The sequence below is a fragment of the Uranotaenia lowii genome, chromosome 2 (assembly GCF_029784155.1).
Source record: "Uranotaenia lowii strain MFRU-FL chromosome 2, ASM2978415v1, whole genome shotgun sequence".
Classification (NCBI taxonomy): Eukaryota; Metazoa; Arthropoda; class Insecta; order Diptera; family Culicidae; genus Uranotaenia; species Uranotaenia lowii.
Genome location: NC_073692.1, coordinates 220,552,713 through 220,567,962, shown reverse-complemented (window position 1 = coordinate 220,567,962; position 15,250 = coordinate 220,552,713). Strand labels below are relative to the sequence as shown.

Here is a 15,250-nt window from a genome sequence, read left to right as displayed (position 1 = left end):
TCCAATTGTTTTTGTTCGACTTCTTGGGTCTTGATGACCGACTGATGAAAGACGTACCGTTGATGACTGGAGAAAACTGTTTGTTGACAACATAAGTACATCCTATCCGGAACTTACCGTAAGTCGTTTTTACTTTGTACAATAGAGCAGAATTTGATTTGTATATTATCAGGACTGGAAACACATCCAAGAATTGTGGTGTTGGATCGAAGATTGATAGAATCGGAAAAGAAACTTGTAATGTAAGTTAGTATAATAGACATCTTAATTTTATCATTAAAACCACTTAATAAATTGTAGCTTTAAATTGTCCCAACGATAAATTTTGAGGATTTGTTTACTGAGCTCATCTTCCGGAATCCAAGCCACAACAACACTGCTTCAAACATTTTGACACAGCATTAACAGTGATGGATATCACACTGAAAAAAGTTAGGTACTGTAGAGAATAATAGTACGAACAATTAATAAGTCAGTAATATTCATAACTTCACGCAGAAAAATAAAAATTAGTTTCAAAGGAAAGTGCCGCAAAAACAAAGGATTTTTTCCTTTGATTTTGGGACAAATAAAAATGCCTTTGATTCAAATGCATTTTCTTTTGTTTCGAAGAAATGCTTTCCTTTGAATCAAAACTTTTTCTTTGTTCCAAAAAACAAAATGCTTTCGATTCAAAAACCTTTTCGTTTGATTTTATGTAATTTTCCTTTAATTCAACGGAATTTGGATTTCAATTTAAGGAAAAATCATTCTTCAATTCTATTTTTTGTTCCCAAAAATTCTTGTACTACTTATTAATTTTCGTCCTATTGGAAATAAAAAGAAATCAATTATGCTTTAAAATATTTTATTTCTCTGTAAGTTTTTTTTCTCTGTAAGTAGATGTTCTACCTTTCACCACTTCACATAATCGATCTTCCCTTGTTTGAATTTTTAAACCGGTTCATCTGTAAATAAAGAGTAGAACATAATACAAATTATGACAAAAATGCTAAAAAGCTCACAAAAAACGACATTAAGCTAAATAATTCTAACAATTAAAAAACAAATTTTACATATAAAACATGGAAATAGTACTTACTGAACGATATTTGTTGGTGGACTTTGCTTTCGACCAAAGGGTTTCGGCGCCAGCCGTCGTGTCTCCTTAAACCGGATCGGAACCGATTGCAACCGCTTAGCCGGAGGACTGGAACAGTCAGTACAGTTAATTCTTCAAATTGGTTGGATGAAAGATTGCTCTAAAAAAATTTGTTATGTTGTTATTTAAAATTAAATTGATTTTGAAAGACCTACCTTGGAGTCCACTATCGTCCCTTTCATAGCTGTCGAAACTTTCCTACACCGGATCTCACCGTGCTGTCTGGGGTTGCCCGGAAGGAAGATTCTGCTGAAATAAATAGGTCTGACTGGTTGTTGGAAAAATTTTTCCGCCAAACAGAAGCTGTGTCGACTATTTGACGAAAAAATACTTTGATTCACAAAAAAATCATCTAAATCAATGAATTTTTACATTGATTCTGCGTCAAAAAATAAATTCTTTGAATTCAAATTTAATATTTTGATTTTAAAACTTGAAACTTTGCTTTAAACGAAAAATAGTTCGGTTCAATATAAAATTTACTCAAATCAAGGAAATTGGATTTTGTTTCAATGTACACAAGGTTTTTGAATCAAAGATGTGTATTTTTAATTTCAATGGTACTACTTTTCGCTGCGTGTTGACAATGTTTTATTGATATTTTCTCAGTGTCTGACATGAGAGAATTAAAAGAGAAAATCCTCTCTCCTTTTGATGACTGGGATATGGATGGAAAAGCAAAGAAACAGATGAGGATATTGAATTCCGAGTAGAAAGAGAAACACAGATACGGGATCAGTCTATTAACGAATCTTTACACTAACGGACAGTTTTGTAGTTGCTGCCTGAATTATTTATGTGAAATTGTAATAGAAAGAAAATATCAAGAAGGATCACGACAAGTACCTCATTTTTTGAAATTTAATAACTTTTTTATCATAAGTCGAATCGAAATGCATTCTTCTAATGAAATGTTTGTCATAGTTTAGGCTCTATGAAAAAGCGCTTTCAAAAAAAATCTGGCCCAAATTTGGCATGAGACCCTAGGCCTAGAATCAATTTAAGCGTGCAGCGCACAACATTTCACAAGCTTGAAATTGCTCGTACAAATTTGGTTCAGTCTAGTGATTATGCATTGATGGATTGAGACAAAAATTGGCACTTGAAGGTTAACCCTATGTTAACCCTCTTCTTATGGTAGCATAAGTGATTTGCATAAGTGATTCATACGGTGAGCTAAAGGCCCGCATAAATCAGTATTATAAAACGACCGTTCCAGTAATCTTTTTCCCGAGACACCATAAAGATTACTCTTATAGTAATGGATTATAAATGGACGATTACATAAATAGTATTGGAATCGTTTGGACACACTGAACGATACAGTGAACGGGTCGTTAAGTAGAGTTATGATTAAATGAAGATTAATTTTTTTTCGTACCATTCGATCATATGTGTTATCTTTTTTTAATGATCCACCTATAAAACGATGACGATACAGCATATCCTCATTCAACGATAAAAAGATTTATGGGTTTTTGTTAATTTCACATAATTTCAAAATTCGATTTTTGGAAACAAGGAAAAAGATGTTCTTCATTCCAATGCATTTATTTTATTTTAAATAATTGAGTAACATACTTATCATACTTTACATCGTATCCTGATGGTCAGATATTTTCTGGATGTTGTGTGTAAAGGGGCCGTTCACTAATTACGTAAGCACATAGGGGGGTGGGGGGGGGGGGGGGGTTTCACATTTGCTTACGATCTCTTACTAGGGGGGTAGGGAGGGTTTCCAATTATCTTACTTAAGAAATGTTACATTGATAATTCGTCATCATTTTTTTTTCTCACTACCTATTCTGCCGCTGCCGGCAAGTCTGTCCCATATGCAAAAACAACGAACCGAGAAAAACGGCTTTAAAGATTTTTATAAACTTTCGTGGATTTCTCGGTTGAAACTTTACCTTTTCTACTTCTTTCTTCACAGATATTAAGATAATTGTTGTAGAATTTCGTCCAATGTGTTTTTGATTTGGAAGTTGTTTTTGCGGTGGAGAAAATAATGATGGGACAGCCTTGCGAGTATATTCCGCAAGCGGATTAAATATACCCGCAAAGCTGTCCCATATTTGGCTATTCTTTTGTCAGTTGATCATTTGATTCTCTCTATCTGCGCTGTATTATTCACTTTACTGGTTGTTTACTGATAAAAATAAGTTTGAAATGATGTTTATGACATGTTTAGATAGTCAAAGATAAAGAAAATTTATCGTAAGAATTGAGTGGGTCTAAAATAAAATGAATAACAACGTTCCATGAATAAAACAACCTGTACCATCATATTCTGGAAAGTTTTTCGGTCGATTATCTTTTTGGAAAGACTATAAATACCTTCAAATTAAATTAATGCTGAATCAGAAACAGCAAAGTATCTTGGCTGCAAATATTTGGTGAGAAAAATCAATTTAATATGTCTTAAGCGTGTGCTACCAGGTACGCATATTTTTGTTCATAGATTTTATTAAATTCCGTACCCTAGGCTGTAATGGGTCACGGCGACGGCGTGCATTACTGTGTTTATGGAAGTTGACGGTTTGGAAACAGACTCTAAACTAACATAAACCTGAAAGGGCGGTTGCACGTAGCCTTATTCGATATGAGATCATAGAAAGTAAATTAAAAGGTGGTTCAATATCGTATACTTTTTCTTTGATGATCCATGTTGATAAGGTGAATGGGAGTTGAAACACTTGCCCTCCCTTCCGTTGGACAACAACAGCATTGCGCAGTGGAAATATCACAATTTTCAGTTTAAATGTTGATATTTCCACTTTTCCACCATGCGCAAGTTAGATTGGAATAGACAGTATTGTAAATGAATGATAACTGCCAAAATCAGATAGACAATTTAATTGTGCAAGAATTAGTTGGATGAGGATGTTAACAATTGGCACATGGTTAGGTATTCAATGTTTAATGTGCTACTAGGCAAGATAAAGTAATAGTATTCTTCTCCCCAATGCTCTAGTAAGTGTGCATTTGCGGTTTATGAATTTCGAAGGCTTATTCTTAAATCAAGCATTTTACAAGAACTAGAGGCTAATTGGATCAAGATGCTGTTTAGACAGTTTCCTGTCAAGAATATTTCCTTTTCGTTTCAACACTTTTTGAAAGATTTGTCCATTTTTTTGGTTAGGTGTGAAATTCAAATAATGAAGTAAAAGATAGATGATAGTCCAGGAATAATATTGGAGATTTATAAATAGGAGTGTAATTTATTTCATCAGAAACACATTGAGGAAAGTTGCTCTGAGAAGTTGTTAAGAGTTCGAGATTTTAGAAGAACAGCATTGTCATTAGCAGTATGGTCCGATTATGAATTCAATCATGCTATTTATTTTATTGTTTGTATAATGTAAAATTAATACAAAAGTTGGAGTGATAGACAATTAGAAATTCTGTTTTATGGTATCCAAGTTGTTAATATAATTACAGAGCAGCCGCGTATTTATTTTGAATTTCTAAGGAATCACACATTGGGAAACATCTTTAATTACCCAATCTATCTGAATCTAGTTCTTTCTCGTTTTTATACTTTTTTTTTGTAGTTCGATCTATAGCTTGATTAGGTTTGAAATTCAAATAAGGATGTAGAAGATAGAAGGTATGATTTTGATAAACAAGAACCTTCTCGTCCAGGAAAATAATATCGGGGTTTTAAATATTGACATTCATTTTAACTAAACAAAGATCGAGGAAGGTTGTTTTGAAAAGTTGTTCGAAATTAGTAATGAGGTTTTAGAAGAACAGAATCGCCATTTGCATTATGGTTTATATCCTGTTGTTTTGATAAGTCAATGATAGTACAAATGGTATTGATCATGGAATTCATAATTGTATCTCTATTTTATTTTTTGATTTTCCAAAAAAATGGTACAATTCATATTTGTGTTTAGCGAAATTCTATAATTGCTGCATTGAGAGATAGCTTATTATTTAGATGTTTTGTGCTGAATTCGGGAATATGTTTTATTAGTAAATCTATGTTAATATCGATTAAAAACGATCATAAATTCATTAAATCGAGTAAGGTTAGGTGACAGGTAGGGATAACTCAACTACGGTAAGATAGTGAACCCTTCAGACAATGATATTGAGACGTTAGCATATGATAACTTTTGCTACCATACTGTTACTGCTCGGTTAAATTGGAGGTTGGGTTAACTCGAAGCTCATGTAGGGCCCAATTGTCCCAGTCCGTCGAGCACTATCTTAACGCTTCCCTAAACTGGTGCTTCAGAACCCTCGGGCTCTGTTGCCGCTATCCTACTCTAAGCTATTCTACTCTCATGTAAATTTTCCTCTTCTGTCCCCCGATCTGTTTTTCCTTTCCGGGTCAGCCAGGTAGCTCATAAACCCATACAAAAAAAAAAAAAAAAAAAAAAAATAGATTTTATTAAATTCCAAGCAGCAAGTAACAGCATGACAAAAATCTAAAAAATATGGCTTTGAAGCTGACTATTTTCCATGTTTTACAAAGAACAATTCAATAATATTCATGCGAAATCAAAAAAAAAAAAAACAGTTTGATGGAATTTACCCATTAGGCTAAACTTAGCTTATAAAAATGATGGAGATTGTTATTTTTAACTTTACTGTACTGTTTTATCTAGTCTACTTTCGCAATTTCAATGATAGCATATTTTATCGCACACATTGTATGAATATTTGTAAAATTAACGTAAATGAGAGGAGCAATTTTGAAGCATTCTGTATAAATAGACATATGGGACAGCTTTGCGGGTATATTTCATATGGGACAGACATGACTTGGTATTTTTTTCATATATGTTGAGAACAAAGTTATGAAAGTTTTTAGTCTAAATTGAAGAACTAACTGTATTTGAACGATTTTTGAGATAAACTGAAAAATGACGAAAATGCATATGGGACAGTCTTGCGAATAGCGGCAGTATTTGTTTGTAATTTTTGATGTTATGTTATTTATCTTTAAATGTCTTTTCATTAATAAAAAAAAGTTGCTGGTTCTATAAAATTAATAGAGAACCAATTCAAACCAACATTTCGCCAGAAACACTAAATCACAATATTTCAAAAGATCGCTATTTGCTTTTCATCATTACAATCTTTATAATTGAGAAATTTATAGAAACAAAAAGAAAAATGGAGTTTTGAAAACATCTTATTTCGAAAACGACTTCATCATGTAGAAGTCTTTAAAAATCAATATGAGGGACTTTAGATAATGAATTTCTAGACAGTTTTTGCGGTTTTTGGACATCAACCAAGCCACTAATAACTCTAAATTTTACAAACTATTTACCAGAAAAAATCGTACAACTTTATGGCTTATCACTGAAATGAATCTCAGCTTTTAGCTTAACTAACAACGTAATTGTTGTAAAACATTTTTGCACCAATTCTAGAAGCATAGAATAATATGTTTTTAGATTTTTATGAATTTTAGGTCAAAAACATAACATTTTATGATGCTACATTGTGCAAACCTGATCTTTCACATTTTTTTAAAGCAGAATTAAGATTTTATATTGCTTATTCGATTGGGGAAATTTATTGAATATTATTGTAACCCCGAACATACTATTTCCTAAAAGCTTAATGTTTTCTATAATCGTTTAAGACATTTCATCTGTTGTTATATACATTGTGCTTTCCAAATGCAGTTATTAGGTTTTACGAAAAAAATGCTTCGCTTTGATGCATGGATGATACATTTTTAATATTTTGAAGCTGGTTTTTGAAAAAACTTGTCAATTTCTCAAAGAATTTAAAACGTAAGATCTTACTAGGGGGGGAGGGGGGGTTTTGAAAAACCTTACTTTGTCTTACCAGGGGGGGAGGGAGGGTCGAAAATTTCCAAAATCGTGCTTACGTAATTAGTGAACGGCCCCAAACGTATGCATTCATACCCATGGGTGTTGCTTGCAATGATCGTTTTTTTACCATCTCGAGGAAGTGGCCGCTCGATCGTTGGTACCTACCATCATGTAGCCGCCGTTTTTTTTGCTGCTGCTGCACCATCGGCAGATTCACACTGCTGCTACGGTAGTGCTGCTTTCGGTAGCAGAGTTCTTCCTCCGAACCTAAAACAATGTGCGGTTAAGAAAAACTATTGAAATCTTTCGCCAAACAAAATGAATCTTATGTGATTTAAATTACCTCTACGCTTGTCCTGTTGTGATCTTCGGCTTGAAATTGGATCCAAATTTCACACAAATAACATGACAATACAACAAATAAATCTGACCGCGTGTTCTATGACAGCAGAAAAATTGGAGCGTGTTGCAAAAATACGCAGTTTATTTTGAAAACCATTAATTGTATCTTTCTGACATATTTTTTATCATTTCGGTGCGTTGCAAAAATAATCAATTTGTTATTAAGAGGAGAAATCACCGTGAATTTGTTTTATGAAATGAATTTGCGGCTTTATCGGTGAGGGTTAAAGAGTTGAAATGAAAGACGGATAGAAGATGAGAAGAAAATTCTAAGGTGGTGAAAAGAGCGAAGAGCATTTGAAATAGAAGCTTGACCACATACTAAATTCTTTGTCCCACACCAATTAACTGTATTGAAGAAGTAGAACCCAATAGAGAAGGCACTACATTTTTCGATACAGTTAATTATGGATGGTATCGAAAAATGTAGTGCCTTCTCTATTGGGTACTACTTCTTCAATACAGTTAATTGGTGTGGGACAAAGAATTTAGTATGTGGTCAAGCTTCTATTTCAAATGCTCTTCGCTCTTTTCACCACCTTAGAATTTTCTTCTCATCTTCTATCCGTCTTTCATTTCAACTCTTTAACCCTCACCGATAAAGCCGCAAATTCATTTCATAAAATAATCAATTTGTTTTGCAGAATATTAATCGTATCTTCCAGAAATAATATTTTATCCGTTCTAGCAACAGCACATCGAGCCAAGACGCATCTTAGAACGTTACTATTAATGTAATCAGAAAAGAATAATACGGAAGATTCAGAATATCGTATTAACCTATGCGGGCCGGGTTATACGGTAAAAATTTGGTCAATATCAACTTGAAGTATTTCTTTCAATTTTGCATTTAAAAAACCTGAACACCCCTCATTTTGAAGGTGTTTGTGTGTGTAGAATGTTGCTCTTTTGATTTTGGAATTCACTCTTCAGTTGTCAAAATGCCGTCCAAGGAAGAAGAGCAGCGTATCAAAATTTCGCTCGCGCATCGCGAAAATCCGAGCTACTCGCACGCAAAGCTGGCAAAATTGCTAAAAGTTGCCAAATCAACCGTTGCAAATGTAATTAAAGTGTTTGGGGAACGTTTGTCGACAGCCAGGAAGTCTGGATCGGGGGGAAATCTCTTGAATTATGAGGGACTCAGGATGGTTTGAAGGGTCTTTATTCTACGATGTGTGGTTTGTAACTAAAGTAAAGTGAAAAGTTTTCACTAACAACTAACGGTTGTTTGTTATCTTGATTGCTTTGATTTCACCCCCTCTCGATCCGTTAGTCCTAGCATGGATCGCAGCTCTTGAAAACGGGTTGCTTCTGTGCAGGCTTAAATTACCAGAGGGAAATCACCCTTAACACGAGGGCAGTACAATACCGGTAAACACGTCTTGTCCGATCAAACGTTGCTACACGAGAGGACGCATCGACGGTTGCGCAGGAATCATGCAGCTAGTCTGGTAGTGTGTGTGACGGCTCATCGGAGCTGTTATTATTTGGACAGTGGCGTACCACACAGCTTCCAAAGCTTTGGTGAACAAGTCGGCCAACTGCAATCGTCCTTCTGCAACATGGTCTCATATAAAATGGTGCTTCACGTCGATGTGCTTGGTTCGCTTCGTTTCGAGATTTTTGGCCATACCGATACAACCTCGGTTGTCCTCGTAAATGGTGACCGGCATCTTGAAATCCTTTACCTTCATGTCTTCGATGAGCCCGGACAACCAGATGGATTCTGCTGCTGCTGCGCTTAGGGCTATACATTCTGCTTCGCTTGAAGACATCGCCACCGTCGTCTGCTTCTTACTGGACCAAGAATCCGTTAAACCGAAGACCTTGAACGTGAAGCCGCTTACCGGTTTCCGATCCTCCGAATCAGCTGCCCAGTCTGCGTCCGCAAATCCAATCAGAGCTTCCGAGTTTTCGTCACGTTGATATTTTACAGAAAGTTGGGGCGTTCCTCGTAAATATCGGACGATCCGCTTCAGGGCCTGCCAATGGCTCTCCGTAGGATTCTGCTGGAAACGTCCCATGTATCCCACCGGAAAGCAGATGTCCGGTCGTACACATAGCATGGTATACATAATGCTGCCTAACAGCTCTCGATACGGTTCCTTCGTGGTTGGACCTTCACGTCTCAGTTGTAGTCCTTTCTCCATGGGTATTTTGCAAGCATTGCAGTCGGCCATACAGAATCGCTGCAATAATTTCCTTACCTGAGCTTCCTGTGAGAGCGACAAACATCCTGCATTTTGGTCGTAAGTTAACTTTATTCCGAGAAAATGACAAGCTTCACCGCAGTCAGTCATTTCGAACATTGCTGATAATTCCTTTTTGAGTTTTTGGATTGACACCAACTTCCTTCCGGCAATCAGCAGGTCGTCGACATACAAAATAATGTACAGCTCATCTTCTTTCTTGTACCTCAGTCGTGGCGTGATCTAACGAATCCCAGCTTCAGTAGTTGTCCGTTGAATTTTTCATTCCAGCAGCGTGGTGATTGCTTCAGCCCATACAACGATTTTTGGAGTTTGCAAACCATGTTCCGTGGAGCCACAACCAGACTTGTAAACCATCGACATTTTCGCTGACAGTCGCACAGCCTGCTTCTATCAGTTTCATTGTTCGCGCTATCAAACGAGTGCGACCAAATACTTGCGGAACAGTCGACTACCATCAGACGAAACGACATTCATTCTTCTTGGTGTGATTGTCGAACGAAATTTCGTGTCTTGATCTTGATACACGAGAGCGATGATTTGATGGTCAAACGACCAGAATTCCCGACAGTTGACGATGTCGCCTATCTCTTTCACGCAGCAGAACCTACGGACTAAATAAGTAAATGCAATCTTTTCAATTCACTCTCTCCTGTGGAAAAAACATCCGTCGCTTTGCAGCGCCGGGTGATGTTTGGATGTGTTGGTCGTACAATGTGGAATGATTAGGTCGTACAATGTGGAATGATTATTACCGCATATGGAATGAAGGTCAAACGACTAACCACTACAAAGATCAAAATTCATTTGACATTTTTTGGCTCTCCGATCAAACGATTGCGCTCTCCATAATTGTCAAGAACGATGTGTTGTGGATGTCATCGAAAAAGTTCGAACGATAGTGACCAATTACAAGACTGGCCACAACACCATCTGGTACAGCCATGTAGATGTCCTCACGCAGATCTCCATGCAGGAACGCCGTTTTATCGTCCATTTGGTGGAATTTGAACCTGTAGCGCACTCCAACTGCCAAAACCGTTCGAATCGTCGTGAGCTTCGTAGTCCACTCCGGGGCGTTGCAGGTACCCTTTTACCACGAGGCGTGCCTTGTATCGTACTGCTTGGCCGTTCTCGTTCTCTTTTTGACCTCTGTGGTTTCACATGCGATGGGCAAGTTTCGAGCCTCCACACACGGTTGGCATCCATGGATTTCAGTTCGTCCTCCACAGCACGCAGCTATTCCTCACGACCCGCTTAACAAAATAAATGCTTGGAATGCTTGAAAGAATGCTTGGATCTCAAGCATTCTTCAAGCATTCCTCCTATTGAATTCAAGCATGAAATGGCCCAACCGATTCTACTTGAAATGGTTTTCCCGGTTCAGAGTGACAGCTCTCGTTGACATCTGTCATGGTTTGATAGTATTCGTATGTTCGGTTCGCGTTTATGTGTGAGTGCGTTAAAAATTTTATGCATATGTGTGCGTGCTTGCTGGGGTAGGTATGGCTAGGGTGTTTCGAATTTCAAAATATTAAAATTTACAGAAATATAATTATTATTCAAATAAACTTTTTATTCATCTTCATACATATATTTATTACACTTGCACAATTTCTATCACTTAAAGTCAGCAATCGCGAGGACAGCATCCTCGACATCCGAATTCGTAAAACATTAGAACGCAATTCTCAACCTTCAGCATTTACTGTGATCTGATGATCTGGAATCTGGTGATCGAAATCTGGAAATAAGAAAAAAAATCCTCATTTAAAAACGTTCAGCAAATGAAACTCCGGTTGAAATCCGTAGGTCTTGTAGGGAATAAAATAAGATGAAATGTCTGTTGTTGAAATTCTTACCATAATTGATGATCCGATGCTCAAAACTCTTAAGAAATTGCCAGCTGCCTTTGGTCGCTCATGGATGCCGATTGCACCAGATCTAGCTGGCGAAAGTTTTATATTGTTCTGCTGAAATGAAGAAATCGTTAATTAATAATGAACCAATAACCAATAAATCAAAAACTTACCATTTCACGAAGCTGCAGCTAACAAAGGTGGAAACATAATGGCCGTTGAAAAAATCAGCTTTTTTCCAGGCCTACTTGGAGCACTAATACTCACAAGCAAAAAGTCGTTAAAACAACCAATGTCATTTTTTTTCGTAAATATGCACAATATTGTAAATGTATATGTGCAATCGGTGCAATCAGCTGACTAGACTGATGCACGTTTAAAGTTAAAGCTCCAATTTATGGCATTGAACGCAGACCTACGCGCGGAATCTTTCGCTCAAGGTTTTAAAAGGGCCTGGGGGGATCGTCTCTGGTCGCGACATCTTTGAAGGTTTCCGGAACGTCTGTAATGTTCGAGGCGACAGAATTTGCACTAAACCCAGTAAAGAAGTCGAGAAACTTACCGAGGAGCTTACGCTCCCGTTCGCTGCGCCTCAGCAACGCTTGGCCTCCGGCCTCGAGCTGTTCTAATTGCGAAGGGAGCGCTCCGGTATCGTCAGTTTCGTCGGACAGTCCATCTTCATCAGTCAGTTCGTGAAAATCTGACTCTTCCTCTTCATCAGACGCCGTTGCAACGTCCTTAGCAACTAGGGCTTCATCTGCATCAGGGACTTGGATGTTAACTTCCCACTCTTGCTCGTGAGGGTATACCACCATCAGCGGCTTGACTTTCTTATCTCCGGGAGACTTCTCGAACGGAAAGTTGTTTTCGTCAAACCTCACATCACGAGCAATGACGATTTTTCTTGAATTCCGGTCCCACAACCGGTAACCATTCGGCGCGTAACCAACCATGACAACTTCACGGCTTCTGGCTTTTTACGCTGCTGACTTGGGACCCACGCAAAGGCCTTGCACTCAAACACACGGAGCTTCTTTAGACAGGGTTTGGTTCCGTACCAAAACTCAGCAGGAGTAGCCTTGGTGAGAGCTGCTGTCGGACTTCAGTTGACAAAGTATACTGCAGTAAGGACAGCTTCTCACCACATCTCCTTGGGAGCCTTCGCATCGATAAGCATCGCACGGACCTTCTCAACTATGGTTCGGTTGAACCTCTCCGCCACGCCGTTTTGTTGAGGAGTGTATGCCACCGTCGTCTCGAGTTGGATGCCTTTTCTGGAATAATAGTCCGTTTTGCGCATTAGAAAGATACTCACGGCCTTGGTCAGTAGTAAATTTTGAAATCTTGGTGCCAAACTTTGCCGTGACCATCGCTTCATACTGCTGAAACTTTCCAAAAACTTCCGATTTTTTCCGCATCAAATACACGACCGCAAAGTGCGTGTGGTCATCGATGAAGGATACAAAAAATCTGGAACCATCCCAGACCGGGGGATCGATGGGCCCGCAAACGTCAGAATGGATTCTTTCTAGAACCCTAGATGCTCGCTGACGAGTTCCGCTGAAGGGATCACGACACTGTTTCCCTTGTACACAAGCGTCACAGAAATTCAGCTGCTCTCCTTGAAAATCGACACCCGTAACCAGGCCGTTCCTCTTCATTGCCTGCATTCCTTGTTGACCCAAGTGGCCGAGACGTCGATGCCACAACTCATCGGCTTTAGACTTGCACAGATTTGCTGTAGGTACTCCGACTTTGACTTCCAGTTCATATAGACCTCCTCTGAGATGAGCCGTGCCGATAGTATATCCTTGTTTCTTGAGAAACGCAACCTTTTCGGAAAAGTTGACATCAATGCCTGCCGCAGTCAATTTCTTCGCCGACATTAAGTTGTCGCGTAGCTCTGGAACTTAGAGGACCTTCTTCATGTTGATGGGAAACTGCTTGTTGCTTTCGCCGTTGATCGCTCCAGCCTTACGAGGGACAATCGATTCTCCATCCTTCGCCACGTTGATGATGATCGGTTGAGTTAAATTTCGGATCTTCGAAAAAACGTTTTTTGTATTGACTAAATGATCGCTTGACCCCGAATCGTGCTTGAAGATCAACTTGCCGCCACATCGCTTGGAACCACCTCGATTGGCCACGAAACTCACTGCATTTTTCTGGCTTGCTGAATTAGCTTCACCTGCAGACTTCTGACAGCAATCCTTCTTAAGGTGACCTCGCCTTCCGCATTTGTGACACTTGCCATTGAACTTGGATGACTTTTTGTCTTCTCACCCGAAAAAGCAGCTAGTTTCAGTTCTCCATGACCTTCGCTACGTTCCATCCGCTTCATATTCTCGGCCAGTAGGCGTTGTTTGACAACGTCAATTGTCAAATCTTTTTCCGGAATGTTTTCCAGCGCCGTTACCAGGGGATCAAATGAATCTGGCAACGTTTGAAACAACAACATGACTTGATCAGCTTCATCGACTCTTGCGCCGGCCGTCTTCATTTGCCGAACGAGGTCATCAAACACTAGCAGATGAGGTCTTAACGGCTCGCCTTCCTTCAGTTTCAAACGGTTCAATTGCTTCCGGATGAGGTGTTGCGTTCCGATCGACTTCGTCGCGAATGTCGCCTCCAGTGCCGACCACATCTCCTTTGCTGTAGATTTCTCCCGGATCACTTCCAGGCATTCATTTGCCAGGAAACCGACAATTAACGCCTTTGCCTTCCGGTTCGCCTCTTCAAACTTGGTCTTCTCGATAGCCGTAGCAGGTGCATTCTCCGTCAGGTTTCCTAGGACGCCGACCGAATCCAGGTACATTTTAACCCGGAAACTCCAGTGTTGAAAATCAGGTTCACCTTGGAACTGCGGAATTCCGCAAACAGTATTAGCAGGGGAGCCCATAACCTCTTGAATAATGAGGGACTCAGGATGGTTTGAAGGGTCTTTATTCTACGAAGTATGGTTTGTAACTAAAGTAAAGTGAAAAGTTTTCACTAACAACTAACGGTTGTTTGTTATCTTGATTGCTTTGATTTCAAAATCGAAAACCGGAAGCCGCTGAGACGACAAAGAGAGTTGTCGGTAGTTTCAAGCGAAACCCTAACCTAACTTACAAGAAGGAAGTGACTCCAAATCGCGATGATAAACAAAATACGAAGGCCAAAGCGCGATCCCGGAGGCTGTACACGACGATGCTGACGAAGTTTGACTGCGTGGTAATGGACGACGAAACCTACGTCAAAGCCGACCACAAGCAGCTTCCGGGACAGGAGTTTTATACGGTAAAAGGAAGGCGAAAGGTAGCAGATATTTTCAAGCACATGAAACTGTCAAAGTTCGCGAAGAAATATCTGGTTTGGCAAGCCATCTGTACCCGTGGCTTGAAAAGCAGCATTTTCATAGCTTCGGGGACCATCAACCAAGAAATTTACATGAAAGAGTGTTTGAATAAACGTCTGCTGCCTTTCCTGAAAAAAATACGGTTGTTCCGTACTGTTTTGGCTGGATTTGGCATCTTGCCATTACGGTAAAAAGGCCATGGAGTGGTACGCCGCCAACAACGTGCAGGTGGTTCCCAAGGACAAGAACCCTCCCAACACGCCAGAGCTCCGCCCAATTGAGAAATACTGGGCTATTGTTAAGCTGACCCTAAAGAAAACCAACAAAACTACTAAGGACGAACAGCAGTTCAAGGCGAACTGGCTTTCTGCGGCGAAGAAGGTGGACAAGGTGGCTGTACAAAATCTGATGGTAGGGGTTAAGCGTAAGGCCTGGCAATTCGGATTTGTAAAAGCGGAAGCCTAACTGAATGTTTTTCCTGAATTTTATAATAGTTA

At 39.0% G+C, this 15,250-nt stretch overlaps 1 long non-coding RNA gene across 1 annotated transcript; it reads right to left on the bottom strand.

Annotated features, from left to right (window-relative positions):
* Nucleotides 1-877: 877 nt before the first annotated feature.
* Nucleotides 878-1,647, bottom strand: LOC129749436 (uncharacterized). The gene is made up of 3 exons (XR_008738046.1): nt 1,297-1,647; nt 1,082-1,241; nt 878-947 (listed from the first exon to the last, which is right to left on the bottom strand). It is a non-coding gene; the product is annotated as an uncharacterized LOC129749436 (long non-coding RNA).
* Between the last annotated feature and the right edge of the window lie 13,603 nt (nt 1,648-15,250).